Source organism: Columba livia, chromosome 4 (genome assembly GCF_036013475.1).
Source record: "Columba livia isolate bColLiv1 breed racing homer chromosome 4, bColLiv1.pat.W.v2, whole genome shotgun sequence".
NCBI classification, from domain to species: Eukaryota; Metazoa; Chordata; class Aves; order Columbiformes; family Columbidae; genus Columba; species Columba livia.
The window spans coordinates 21,722,143-21,736,864 of record NC_088605.1 but is presented as its reverse complement, the minus strand read 5'-3'; the positions used below and the strand labels follow the sequence as shown (position 1 = coordinate 21,736,864).

The following is a 14,722-nucleotide window of genomic DNA, read 5'->3' as shown; positions in this document are numbered from 1 at the left end:
CCTAGAGACAGGGTGTGCTGCCAGCTGACTTAATAAAGCCTTTAAACTACTGCAAGCACAGCTGACACCACATGTTTCCACTGGGACTGTACAAACATAGATTGTTAGAGATTTGTATTCATTCAAAATGACAGATATTACTGTTGCTGGGGAAGCCTACATGCTGAACCCTGGCATCAGTGAGCATCCCAGAAAGTGGGAGAGTCAAGCCTTCACATTTCAGAGGACACTGAGGGCTGGTGGGCTTTTCAGGAAGAAGCTAGGGGATCCTCCAACAATTAGAACTACACTCAAGCGGTAACGATACATTTCAAATAATTTAATTATATATATGAGGTAACTTAATGTTTGCAAGGCTAGAAAACCACAGAGAAATGTCTGATGTTCTAAAAAGGACCTTCTAAACCAAACACCAATAGATCCATTTTATAAGACACAATGCAGACTTTCCCATATTTAAAATATGAGGTCTGAGATTGCTGCCCATCTTTGGATTCAGGTGTGTTTCAAGCCCTATATTAGAATGAGACACAAGCTGATGATAAATGCTGATGATAAATCAGTGGGACTACAAATATAACACTAAGTCTTACTGGTACAAGCAGATCAAAATTTTATGAATGTGGGTGCTGTTAGAAATATGAAACAAATCCTAAGGGAAGAGTCAAGGTATTATCATAGTGATTTTTGGACCTCTTGAAGTTTACTTCTATACTTCAGCAGTAAAGTAGTTTTATACCAATTTAATTTAGAGCTTTGTTTCATATCAAATGCAGGGAGAATAGAGGAGCAAAACAATGGAATGGAGAGCACAAATAATGAACATTAAAAGAGCACATTAAAAATGGTTTAGAGTTGCTGCTCGTTTTGCTAATGTGGAAGTAGTAGAAAGCATAGAGGAGCATTAGAAGTGCTAAGTTATTAATGATAAGTTTTTAAACAGATCTAGGTGTTCATCTTTCTTTTTTTATTAAATGCTGTACTGAGTAGGAATTATCTGACACAAAACTAACACACAATATTCAGTTCAGTAGAGGCAATTCAGCCAGTTCCGCAGAATATCAATGAGTAAGGTACAATTCTGACAAAATCTTCTCTAAAAGAATCATGAACATGTTAATTGTTATTCTGCAGCATTTCTTACATTTCTACTTCCAGTATAAACATCAAATTTCTGACCTCTGTTTTGCACTACTTCTGAAAACCAGATCTTCTCAGGCAAATATATTGCAAATTTTGAATGCATCACAGCTCATGGAAAAACAAAATCGTTTGTGTTTTTCTGATGAAAAGAAATAGATCCTGATCATGTTTGTTACCTGCATCATTAAGAAAAAACTGTTTTTAATTAATTTAATGGATTTCAAGTACAGAAAAAATAATATCCACACTGTGGTTTACTGTCTCCTTTTTGATATCATCCTTTCTGATACGTAAAACACCATATACTTAAGACACAATAATCTGGGTGAACATGGAAATAGTTATAGCAGAAACATCAGTCATAAAAGAGAATTAGTTTTTATATACTTTGAAAATTGAGGCTAGACTAATTATGGTACATATTTTTTACACCCAAAAAAACTATGACATCTTAGATATAAAACTGCTGAAAACACAAAAGTATGGATTAACTATAAAATGCCTAATTAGGATAACTGATATAATATTTTCTAGTAACAGCATATGGAATTATTCCTAATTATATCTGATCACAGAGATGAACAGATCACAGAGAAAAGATACACTTTTGCATTATACCCCAAAGGTAAATGACCATTTCTGTATTCTTCCGTATCCAAGCTACAAAGTAAAATCATGTTATACTTTCAATTCATGAAGAACATTAATTTCAGAGCTTGGCATTAGGTACATACCCTGGATATACTTGGTGAAAAGCAATATATCCATATAGCTGCATGAGGCTTACTCATGACACTTTTTTGCCATTATATTAGGGATTTTCCTTTCATTTCCTGAAATTTCTAGTTTTACACTGCATTTCTTGATATAGTTTATGGTTATGGCAAGTTCGCCAACAACACCAAGCCGTGTGATGTGGTCCACAGGCTGGAAGGAAGGGATGCCTTCCAGAGGGACTATGACAGGCTTCAGAGGTGGTCGTGTGCAAATCTCATGAAGTTCAACAAGGCCAAGTTCAAGGTCATGCACATGGGTTGGGGAAACCTCAAGCACAAACACAGACTGGGCCAAGATTGGATTGAGAGCAGCCCTAAGGAGAAGAACTTGGGGGTGTTGGTTGACGAGAAGCTCAACATGAGCATGTAATGTGCCATTGCAGCCCAGAAAGCCAACCATGTCCTGGGCTGCATCAAATGAATTGTGGCCACCAGGTTGAGGGAGATGGTTCTGCCTCTCTACTCCACTCATATGAGACCCCCACCTGGAGTACTGCGCTCAGCTCTGGGGCCCCCAACATAAGAAGGATGTGGACCTGTTGGAGCAAGTCTAGAGGAGAGCCATGAAGATCAGAGGGCTGGAACATCTTTTCTATGAAGAAAGGCTGAGAGAGTTGGAGGTGTTCAGGCTGGAGAAGAGAAAGCTGCAAGGAGACCTCGTAGCAGCCTTCCAGTACCTAAAGGAGCCTACAAGAAAGCTGAAGAAGGACTTTTTACAAGTGATAGGAAAAGAGGTAATGAAAAAGGGTAGATTTAGATTAGATATGAGGAAGAAATTCTTTACCATGAGGGTGGTAAGGCACAGGAACAAGCTGCCCAGAGAAGCTGTGGGATGTCCCATCCCTTGAAGTGTTCAAGGCCAGGTTGGATGGGGCTTTGAGCAACCTGTTCTAGAAGAAGCTGTCTCTGCCAATGGCATAGAGGTTGGAACTAGATGATCTTTAAGGTCCTTTCCAACCCAAACCATTCAATGATTCTATGCTTTCATGTTTTCTCCATAGCAAGTGATGTCAACTTTGTAAATACTGTTGTTTCAGATCCTAGTGCATTTGGACTACAATGGTGGGGTAGAAGAGTGAATTTTATTTACATTTAATTAAGAACTAGAGTAGTAACCATCAACTCTTTCTCAGCCAATGATCTCACAATTGATTATGGACACGAAGAGGATGCACTAAAGTGTAACAAGGAAGAGCAATTTTCTCTCTTAATTACTTAGCACTTGGATAAAAATAGTAAGATTATATCAAGCCTTCCTGCTGTCACAACACTTACACCTCAAATAATTAGAATTTTTAAAACATTTAAAGCAACTGTAAAATCCAATCCAAGAAGCAACATAATATGTTGAGAAGCATAAAAAATAGCCCAAACTGAATATCAAGCTAAAGCATGCTATATTGATTTAAATATTTCTACTAACTCGTTCAGCGTTAGCTTGGGCGTTACCCAAAACCCTGGAAGATCAGCAACTAAGGTTCACATCTTTTCGGCTCTCAAACCAGATGACTTCCTGCTTTAATGATGTGATATCTTGGGCTAGCTGGACCAAGAGCCAGCTCTGGAGATCACTCAGTCAGACTCCTCTAAGTAGCATCACCTAGAGACTTTGCCCGGGGCTGTAATCAGTCTTTTTTTTTAATAGCTTCTGAAATGGAAACTCTACAGCCTCTCTGAGCCACCTGTTCCACTGTTCTGCCACTCTCATAGTAAAGAAGGTGTTTTCTTACATCACAAAGGAATTTCTGTATTTTAGTTTGTACCAAAGTTTAAAAAGCACTGGTGATGAGTCAAACCTAAATAATATTATAACTACTGTTAGCTTCAGAAAGTCAATCAATGTCATAAGACTAACACAGCAACTCTGAGATGTGTATAGGGTAGATCTGAAAAACAGGCAGAAGAGATACATTATCTCATCACACAAATTCAAAGTGTTTCTTTAGCACTTGAATTTTGATAAAACATGTCATTATCCTTTTCTTTCTATTCATTCTTAATTGCTGGAAGCTTGTTGGAAGACAAACAAAATATTAATGAACAATTGCTGTTCTGCATGAATAGTTTCAGCCCACACAACTCTTTCCCCTATTCAAAGCACATATTTCTAATGTTCTAAATTTCTATCATAGTGGCCTAATAAAAATTGGCAGGATATTAAATTAAACAGGCATAATTTTTCAATGAGAAGACTGAAACACCTGAGACAAGTATTACAACAGGAGGGGAAGAGAGAAGCACACTAGTAAGAATAATCAACTTTTTATTTTAAATTTAGCTAAAAGTAGTAGCAATTGGAATATTAAAAAGGAGATGATAAATAAAATAAAAAATATTCTGATATTACACCTTTGTAGCAGGCATCACCGTGATGAACTGTGATTGTCTCAGCTATCACACAGAAGAGAAAGACTCTTCATCATTATTTCCATTTATTTTAGTAGAATTTTTATTAATTTTAGTTGCAGTAGTGAGATCCTGGCCATGAACCAGAAGCATATTTTGTTTGTTCTGTTTGAATATGAAATACAAATCCACTAATATCTATTTGCTTAAGCCTAAGGCTACATGTTAAGCTTTGATATTCAGGGATAATATCTCATAATACATTTTTCATTATGGGCATCTTTATTGTAACATTCAAACATAAATTTTTCCTTTTAAGTTCAGTGCTTTTCTCAAATATCCACTCATCCCTGTTTTTCAAATCTGCCTTTCTGAATCACAACAATGATTTTTGAGCAGCCCAAATTCCTTTTCATTCACCTATGTTCATTTAGATTCCTAATAACTCTTGTCTCTGTGACAAGTAAACAAATAAAAGACATGCCTATTGTTTCTGTGAATATCACCAGAGAAGTAACCAATAATATGAAGAAGGTCCCTTTCTCAAAGACACAATCCTCTTTTGTGATAGAATCCTCATATCAAAATAAATCACACAAGTTCACTTAGAAAAATTAAACAAGACCTACAAGGCTTTTAAATGAAGTCAATATTCTTAGCATTTCACAAGAGCTCTTCTTGATAGCTATTGAAAGATGAGCATAAAGGAACCAAGAATAAATGAGAATCTGTAGCAGAGATGGTCAAAATAATTGTATTATACTCTTTTCCGTGGTCATAAATAGATACTTTTGTTATTACTTCAGTATCCCTTTGTTTGAGAGTTATGAGAATGAAGCATCTATGACCCTGAAGTGCTCTCTTATTTTTCTACGACAAGAAAGAAGTGGATGAAGTAGCAATTTGTCTTCTCAAGAACAAATCTAACATGAAATAAGAATTTTATCACGTTTCATTCAATTTTCTTAAAAAAAGCTTGTCCTAAATCGTCTGTGTAGATAAAACAGAACTTCAGAGAAACTAGTATTTTTTTCTTGTACTCATTGCATTAGATTCCAGTATTCTACTCCAATTCTTTCTAATAATTTTAATTAAAATTCTCTAAATACTTTTTTGTTTGACCAAGATCTATTACTAAGGCACTGGAACCATATTCATTTAGTTAAGTGTCATTCTAGTATCTTCTACTACTCACTATTTGCACCTTCACAATGGCTAACATTTGTCACTTTCAAACTTCTCTGTTATCAGGTCTTTCTCTTTTCTTGAAATATTTGGAGAGTCTGTCTTTCCTGGAGGGGGTTGTTTGGATTTCTTTTCCTTCTGTTTTTCAGCAGAGAATTTGCTGCCCAAAACTAGCTCATGCATATTAGTTCACAGAGGCTTTTATGTCTGTTAGCTCCTGTCTCTCAGCATGAGAAATTTTTATATTTTTCTATTTGCTACATTGTTTCATTAAAGTTTCTCATTGGCTCAATTATTATTCTCTGCAAACAAACAAACAAACAAACCCCTCACTTTCATTCTGCCAGATAAGTCATCCAGATATTTGGGTTGAGAATCTCAGAAGCTTCTTTTGAATCTGGAATATGATTAAAATAATATGTTGAAATGAAAAAAATTACAATCCTTTACTCTGGTTATCAGGCACTAGAAAGCCCTAAAATGGGAGGTATAAATTCATAAGCCTACTTCTAAACTCATTTACACAAAACTGCAAAAGAAGAAAGGATGAAATGAGAAAGACTGTCCACACACATGTTTCATAAGCTGTAGAATAATGATCCTTTAGTTTGTAGTCCAAGCAGGTCGAGATGTGATGCAATAAAAGCAATCTAATTAAGCAATAATCATATATGTACATACAACATTTATGTTCTGGCACACCATTCTATTTCATATATATGTAAATTATAGATACATATATAAAGAAAAATATTTTAGAACCAGAGAATAGTTCACAATAGATATAAATTACCATAGTCTATACAGCATTTTGGGTGAATCTTTATTAATATTGCTGTTCACATAAGGTGTGAGCTCCAGAAATTAATAATCTCCAATTATTGTACTTTGATATCCTTGGAAGAACTATTTTGAAGCAAATACGTTGGACTCTTTTTGGATCAAATTCAAATGAAGTATATGATCCAAAAGCATGCCTAGATAGCTTGAACAGGAGCTCAGTTCACAGGATCAGACTAGAGCTAGTCTGCAGTAAATCTCCACAAAATGAATGTAGTAGGAAAATCAGCCTCAGCACCAACTATTTCACCATACAGATCAATTTCTCTTGTACCATTCTATTTCCTAATGTAGACATAGGCATTTATAAAAACTGCTTTCTCTATGTTTTGTTCCCTTGCACAGAAGCTTGTATCTGCAAAAGGCTCTTTGCCAGAATGCCACTGAAATCACAGATCCAGATAGCTAAAGTGCATATGAACCTTTCAAAACATCAAGCTTTAGTATTTAACAACAAACTGATGCACAAGAAGTAATGTCGTCTTCTAAGTAATGAAAAATATTCCTGCTGCTAAGATTAGATGAAACATTTTGACTATATTGCTAACAGACTGCAGTATTTGGTATAGAACTCATTAGACAAAAAGAGAAAATATAACCATCAATAAAGTTTTGAATTATTAATACATACACTGCATCTAATTGGAATTCTTTGGGTCTTAAGTCTCATATTTTGCTTGACCTTATCTACTGTCATAGTTAAGAAGGTTAACTATTAATACCTTTAAGAATATTTTCTTTCTAGTAGCTGTTCACAAGAGAAGACTCCAGCCCCACATGAACAGGGAGAGTCACAGCATCACATTTTAGGAAAATTCAGCAATAACTCTTGGAAAAAAGGATGAAATTTGAAATGTATATGAAAACATAAACTAGACACTTAAGTCTAATAGGACAGATATGCAAACACAGATATTCATGCATTTTGTGAGTGATTAGGAATAAGGATTTTTTTAATCGGTTACTAAATTTATCGACATATTTTCCAAAATCTGTAGCTGAAAAGTCTTCCAAAATTAGGTAATATACTCAGTATTTTATATTATTTTTATGCATCATATAGTTGTCAGTGTTTGTTTACTGTTCATTCATCTACGTTGTCCAAATTATTCTCTAAACTTAAATTTCTTAAAGGCATAGTGATTTTTGAAGGGTTGACACATTTTGTATAAATTGGACAAGTAAATCTCAGGCATAAAATCTGAGACAGTCAACTACACTTCTCTACAGAAAGTGAAGGACAAAACTATAGAAATGTGTCCCATCTAGGAAGATAGTTAATTAGTATGGAAATATTATTCAGTAAATATTGAGGAATTTATATTAGCTACGTAATTTTTAGATCACTCGAGTTAGATGAAACAATTGCAATTCTTGGTAATCACTAGCTGTGCAAGTTATATTAAACATGCCACAGGCTCAAATTACAAGGTCTTGAAAAGAAAAATGGTTAATTTTATTCAGAAATTAGATATTTGTAAAGGCACTATAGATTTGATGGGAGAAAAAGAGGCATGAATGAACATAAAAACACAATTTGTTCCATTATTTAATTTTAATGAGGGTTACGTACACTTGTACACTTTCATTGTGACAAATAGATTGTTGGAAGAACATTTAAAAGAGGTAATTGAAGAAGAAACTGATAAAAAGGTAGTTACAGAAAAAATAACAAATGAGGTCCACGTCCAGAACTATACTCCAAGACTAATTATCTATACAGCCACCTTCTATAATTAAAACTCATGCCAAAGATGTGGGGGTTTTTACTTTTTTATGATTTTTTTTATTTTTTTTTTTCTTATTTATTTACCTGTACAGCCTCAGGAGAAGTAGTGGAATATTTATCTGTGGAATTGATTGCTACCATCAACTTGTTATACAATCATTACTGAATGAGAAAACAGTGTAATGTTGCAGAAAAACATGTTTGTTTGTGGTTTGATTATTTTTTTCTTCAGAAGTCTAGAGGTGAAATAATACGGAAACAAATTTTAACTTCTATATTCTAATAAAAATAATCCTGGCATGCGTTTGTTGATACATGCTCCAGCCAATTAATATAAAAAGCATGACTTTTGAAGAGGACAGTGAGATGATTGCCTAGAAAACAACAGTGGGGACTCTGCTAACTTCCTGGATATACCTACTTTTACTATCCTAGGACTTGATTTCCACATGTGAAGTTTCATTTTCACTTTTGCATTCCAAATCAAAATCACTTTTATTTTTCACTTCATATTTTGACCCAAAAAGTTAGCCACTAAAAAGATTTTCATAATACACATTAAAAAATCATTAAAGTTAAATATCTGAAGAAAAATTAAATTATTATGCATAAAATACTGTAGAATACAAACAGAAAAGCAAGGCTTGTAAAAAAAGTAGTTAAACTCAGTTAAAGTGTTCATAGTTAAAACTTTATAGATCTATTTTCATAAGCAGAACCTTACTATAGACAGGCTTTTATATTCAAGGTAGTTGAAGTATTCTCGAACCAGTTAGCATAAAAAAGAATACTTCCTCAATTAAAAATATAGCTACACATGTAACATTCCATCACCAATTTAACAAAGTTGAAGTGTATGACTTTAGGTGTGATAACCACCATTGTGCAACGATATATTGAATATGGAAAAATACTTTCTCCTGTTGATGAATGCAGCATGCATTTCGATGATGGCAACTACAGATTGTTGCAAAGATTCCCTTTCAAATTATTCAGATCATTTGCTCCAGTCCCTTCCAATATCTTTTCAGCACAGCTCAACTGTGGCAAATATTCATGGATATTTCTTCAGATTGTTATTTTTTGTTTGTGAGAAAGATGCATGAATTTTGGTTATCAGGCGTGTGTATTTGCTTGAGCTCATGTTCCTTTAGTCTGTTTACAGCACTCTGAAAATAAGGTAGTAGAAAGAAAAATCCTCTAGGTTTAATAAATGGCTGGTTTTCTTTGTACATCTCTTATAAATATGACAGGAAACAAAGGATTTATTATACAATTTGTCACGTGGTTGATGAAGAATGAGTTCAAATTACAATTTGCTAAACCCTACATTTTTAGTAGTCACTACATAGTCACCCCTGTACATCATATGTTTACAGATACTTTTGATCATAAGAACTTTATGAACATTGGCCATGAATACACCGTTTGACACTCAAGAAAGTTCTAAAGAGTTCACAAACTGGAGTTTGACCAGATGGGTAACTTTCAAGGTCATGAGAAGAAAACAGCCTGATGGATTTCCTGGAAGAAACCACAGGCCCAGAGAAGTGTGCTGTGATTGAAAGATTATTAAAAGTAGCCTGCATTCTTTTCAGACAGCCAAATTCATTCTTATTATGCACTCAAATATCCATCTAAGAATGTGTTTAATGCTGTGACTGTAATTCAAGATACTCACTCTGGTGCTTTTTATCAATTCCAAAAAAGTTCAAAATATTAAGATGTTATTAAAAAAATGTCCCAAGGTGAAATAAATCTTCATCTGTTCTACTCTTAAGAGGTGTCACATACACAAGTAACATTTTTGCCTAATCACCTCTCGTTCTCTCTCATACCAAAGTGTGGGAAGTACCAAAAGCAAAAAGGGGTTTGGACACTCAATATAATTCCATTCTTTTGTTGTACACTGACATGCAGAACACAAAAGGTAGGGTTTGGGATAATTAGATGTCACAGAAAAAGAGTAACTTGATATTATTTAGTCAAAAAAATAAGTAAAATAAAATATTGGAATTTTACATTCTAAAACCTAGATTTTACAATATTGTCATTCAGAAAGAAATTAAGATCACATAATGAAAATATCATGTCATTTACAAAGGAATCATATGATGAAAATATCAAAGTTCTCCACCAGAAATGCTGTCTAAATAATATGGCCATTTTCCATGGAGTCTGGCTAGCCTTCAGGTTCTGATGAACTGCACTGTTAGACAGTACTGGGATTCTCACAGGAAATGGTCATTCTTGTGATTCACCAGGGAAAGTACAACTTTTCAATTTCCTCTCTGAACATAACAGAAATAGTCTTTCTGGCACAGGAATCTTGGCTGAAGTCTCAACCATGCTCTATATATACATGTCAAATTGTGTTACTGTATAAAGTCACCTGAGCCAACTGCAAACAAATGGCACTGGAAGGCTGTTTGTGAGCTTGTTAAGTGTTTTACATCTCTATTTATACACCACCATTTAGATGAATATGTGTAATTTCCACTTTGAACTTTGCAACTTTCAGGATTAATTTCACTATTCTTCATTTACTTCACATGAATAAGTAAGATTACAGAGGTCTAATCCTCAGCTGATATAAAACAATGTGCTTTTGTTGTCTGTTCTTTCCCTAGTTACACCAAGACGTTTTGCTTTTTCCAAACAAAACAACATAATGGGCAGCAATATTGTCATGGCTGTGGACAGTCTTGGATCTTGATTGGATAAGGCAGCATGCACTTCGTAAAGCCAGGTGACATTAGCAAGAACATTTTCTGGTCAATGCCCTCTAAAAATATAAAAGTATCAATCTCACCAACAGCAGACTCATTTTGCAAAGTCCAGAACTAAATGTAGCTCTCCCATTTGGCTGCTTTTATTGCTGCCACTATGCCATCTGGCCAACAATATTATTTAGCATTGTATCAGCTTTATGTCTGTTACTTTCAAAGCACAAATATTTACATTTGAGGTTTGTCCAAATACTCTCCTAGAGAAACATGTTTGTCTTTCCAGTTAGGACAAACAAAGCAGAAAGTCTGGGCAGACATAGGGGAAAGAAACTTCCTTCAATACTTCAAGAACTCTAAAGTGAAAAAGCAATTCAAATATTGTACTACTTTAAGGCAGATTTGAATAAATTTATTATAATTATTATGCAGATACCTTCTTCTTAAATGACATTGCTTTCTCAAATTTTTGACCATAGCCTGTATATAATTGAATACACAGGTCTTATTCAGAACTGTGAATGCAACAAAGTTTAGAGGTAGTTAGATCAATTGACTAATCTGTTTTCTTTACTACATGCCTTCAAAGAAAAAGTCATACTTTTTTAAGCATTACATAAAAGTTAACAAAAAATGCACAGTTTTCTAATTGTAAAATAATTAACTGGTGTTCATGTAATTGCATTTATCATAGCACTCTTCAGATAGAAGGAAGAAAGGGGAAGGGGAAGGGAAAGGGGAAGGGGAAGGGGAAGGGGAAGGGGAAGGGGAAGGGGAAAAGGAGGGGAATGGGAAGGGGGAGGGGAAGGGGAAGGGAAAGGGAAAGGGAAAGGGAAAGGGAAAGGGAAAGGGAAAGGGAAAGGGAAAGGGAAAGGGAAAGGGAAAGGGAAAGGGAAACGGATGTTGGGAAGCCTGTTTTTAATTCCTGACTCAGCACAAATGTAATTTTTTTGCTTTGGCAATGACCTTCACATGTCTCAAGATTCAAAACAAGGATTAGCCTTTCCTATAATGGTTACCCTGACCTTGTAGGCAGACTGGGTAAATTTATGGTAGACATTGTTGGGAGCACAGATGAGAAAAACTGCACAAGCTAACATAATAGTATTTCAAATAACTGAAGATACTGTTGGGGGCCACAACAACCCTAAGAATTAAGAACACATAGAATACTGCTGATTTCCATACTTATCATTTGCTATATATCTTCTTGGAAACTGGAACAAAAACATATGTAAATTTCTGGCCAGCAACACTACTATAAATATGCAAATATACCATTGACATAATCTTTCCAATACTGCATATCATTATGCAAATTATTTTTCAATTGTTTCCAAAGTATAAGCCTCTGCAAATAAATATGGCAAAAATAACTGAGAGTGAGGGGCACCTCACCAGGACATCACAAATATTGACTGTGTCCAACCTTCAAGAATTTATTCGGAGGCTACCCTGCCTCAGTGGAAATTGTAATGCACATATGTGCTCTCAAAAAAGCTCAACTTCACTGAACTATGAAAACAGCTAAAACTAGAGTGTCTGTAGCTGCATAACTATGCTAATATTTCAAATTCTAATTTAAAGATAGGTCTGAGTTCATAGACAATCTTTGGCACTGTACTTTAACTTCATAATCTAAATTTGGCCAGATAAGCATCTAACACAACATGGCACAAGTAGACATTTTACATCACATGTACAAAAATACCTGGTAAGCTACAGGGGAAAAAAAAAAAAAAAAAAAAAAAAAAAAAAAAAAAAAAAAAAAAAGCAAGGTTTAAAGTGTTGGAAGAATACATTTTTTAAAACATTTGCTAAAGCCCAAGAAAACTGTGTGAAGTATTTTCTTTATATCCACTTACTTTTGCATCACATTTTATTGCACAAAAGTAGAAATCCACTTTTTGGGTATGCAAATATCTGAAGTCTTTCCTATATATATAACAATGCTTATGGTTTTCCTGTAAATATATATTTTCTTGAAACATTTTAAAACATGTGTTTTTAATATTTTTTTTTTTTTAATAACACTGAGACATTTAAATACAGTAAAGCTGGCTGTAAGTAATTTCCTCTGCTAGTGGTTTGACATCAAAAGTGTCATTTCAGGGTGAAGAAATTTCAGGGCAAACTTAGTTTCTGTGAAAAAATAAGGAAGGGATTTGGAAAGAATTTAAAACATTATTTTAACAATGATTTTTTTTTTTTTTTTCTTTCAGAACTTAGCTGGATTTTAATCTGAGTTGAGCAATACATGTTTTTGATACATGTTTGTAAAAGATAAAAGTTTTCCAAAATGGTTTTTTTAAGTCCATTTTTTCTCCCACAAATTTTCATTTTTGAAAAGAAAAAAGAATCTTTTCAGATCAATTTTTTTTATTTTATTTTTAATTTTCTGTATTATTTTCTCCCTGCTCATTGTAAGTGGAAAAACCGTACAGGTTTTGTAAGGTGTACAGAGATTTTCTGGATAGAAAAGCCCTCTCTACTGAATCCTACAGAGAAAACCATTCACACCACTTTGTTTAAAATATACATATATAAACCTTAGGAAATTTCATAAGTCTGTACACATCCCCTGGGCATAAGTGTATTTACACAAAGAATCATTTGTGCTATCCCTTTTTTCACATTCACTGTTCTCTTGTTTCCCATATTTTTCTTTCTCTTTGAAACCTTCTATATATGTCTAACATGCTGGTCTTCGGGTCAGCTGATAGGACAGTGCTAGAGGTTACAAAAGCCATAATCCAGCTGGTGCCTCTCTCCCTATTGACAAATGGACCCATCTGTCAGAAAGAATCTAAGATTAGTTTGTAGTTCAATATTGACGTCAAAAATATGAGATCGCTGAGTTCCTTTAACTTTTATGTGCTTTTGCTACCTCAGGTCTATGTCATAAGTAATCATAGAATCACAGAATGGTTGAGAGTGTAAAGGGCCTCTGAAGGTCATCTTGTCCAATCATCTTGCTCAGGCAGAGTCATTACAACCATTTTTCCAGGATCATGTCCAGACAGCTTTTGAATACCTCCAAGAATGGAGACTCCATGGCCTCTCTGGGCAACTTGTGCCAGTGCTCAGTCACCCACACAGTAAAAGCATTTCCTGATGTTCAAAGAACACCTCCAGTTCCAGTTTGCACATATTGTGTTTTGGCCTGTCAAGTATCCTACTATACTGGGATGCAGTAGGGGGATTGGTGCCAGCAGGTCAAGGGAGATGATGCTGCCCCTCAGCACCGGTGAAGCCACACCTGGAGTGCTGCATCCAGTTCTGGGCTACCCAGTACAAGTAATATAAAAACAAAAGTGTAAAAAGAAAAAGACAGCAGGAAATTAGTAAATCAGATGTCTACCTACCCAAATACGTATTTCTTGCCAAATAGCATCTCATCGATAAAACAACTTATGGATTAAGCGTATTTTGGACTGAAGTAAATCTCTCATGAGATTTATCAGAAAATACTAAGCAATATAAGACACACAAGTATACTGACATAAAAAATGCTTAATATGAACAAGCTCAGGTATTTCCTAGGAGTAATGCAATGATATGGTCTGTTTTACTTGAGCAGCTCAGAGTACTTCAGAAATACAAATTATTTTAACTATATGGCATTCTTTATAAAGAAATCATTACAGATTACTTGATCAAGCGATAAACATGGACTGAGAAAAGTAAAGTTGTTTCCTCAACTATGAGGCTCACTTTTTTCTTTTCAGAAAATCTGGGTAAATTTAACCTAATGAATATATGTGGTGTGAACAAGTCATTGAGGTATGATAAGTCACATATTTAATGGACATATGGAGCTTTCCAGATGTGAAGAAAGAGATACCATGTAGTAATACACACTAGTACAGAATAATTCAGTTCACTATATATGTGATGTGCAATGTTTAATGTTGATCTATCTAGTAAGTCCAGATGCTAGGTAACTAGATTAAAGCCACTGCTCATCAAATGGACAA

General features: G+C 34.5%; 1 protein-coding gene across 9 annotated transcripts in view; it reads right to left on the bottom strand.

The window, feature by feature from the left end:
- Positions 1-14,722, bottom strand: part of PCDH7 (protocadherin 7) — a 292,459-nt gene that overhangs the window by 160,144 nt on the left and 117,593 nt on the right. The window lies entirely within an intron of this gene.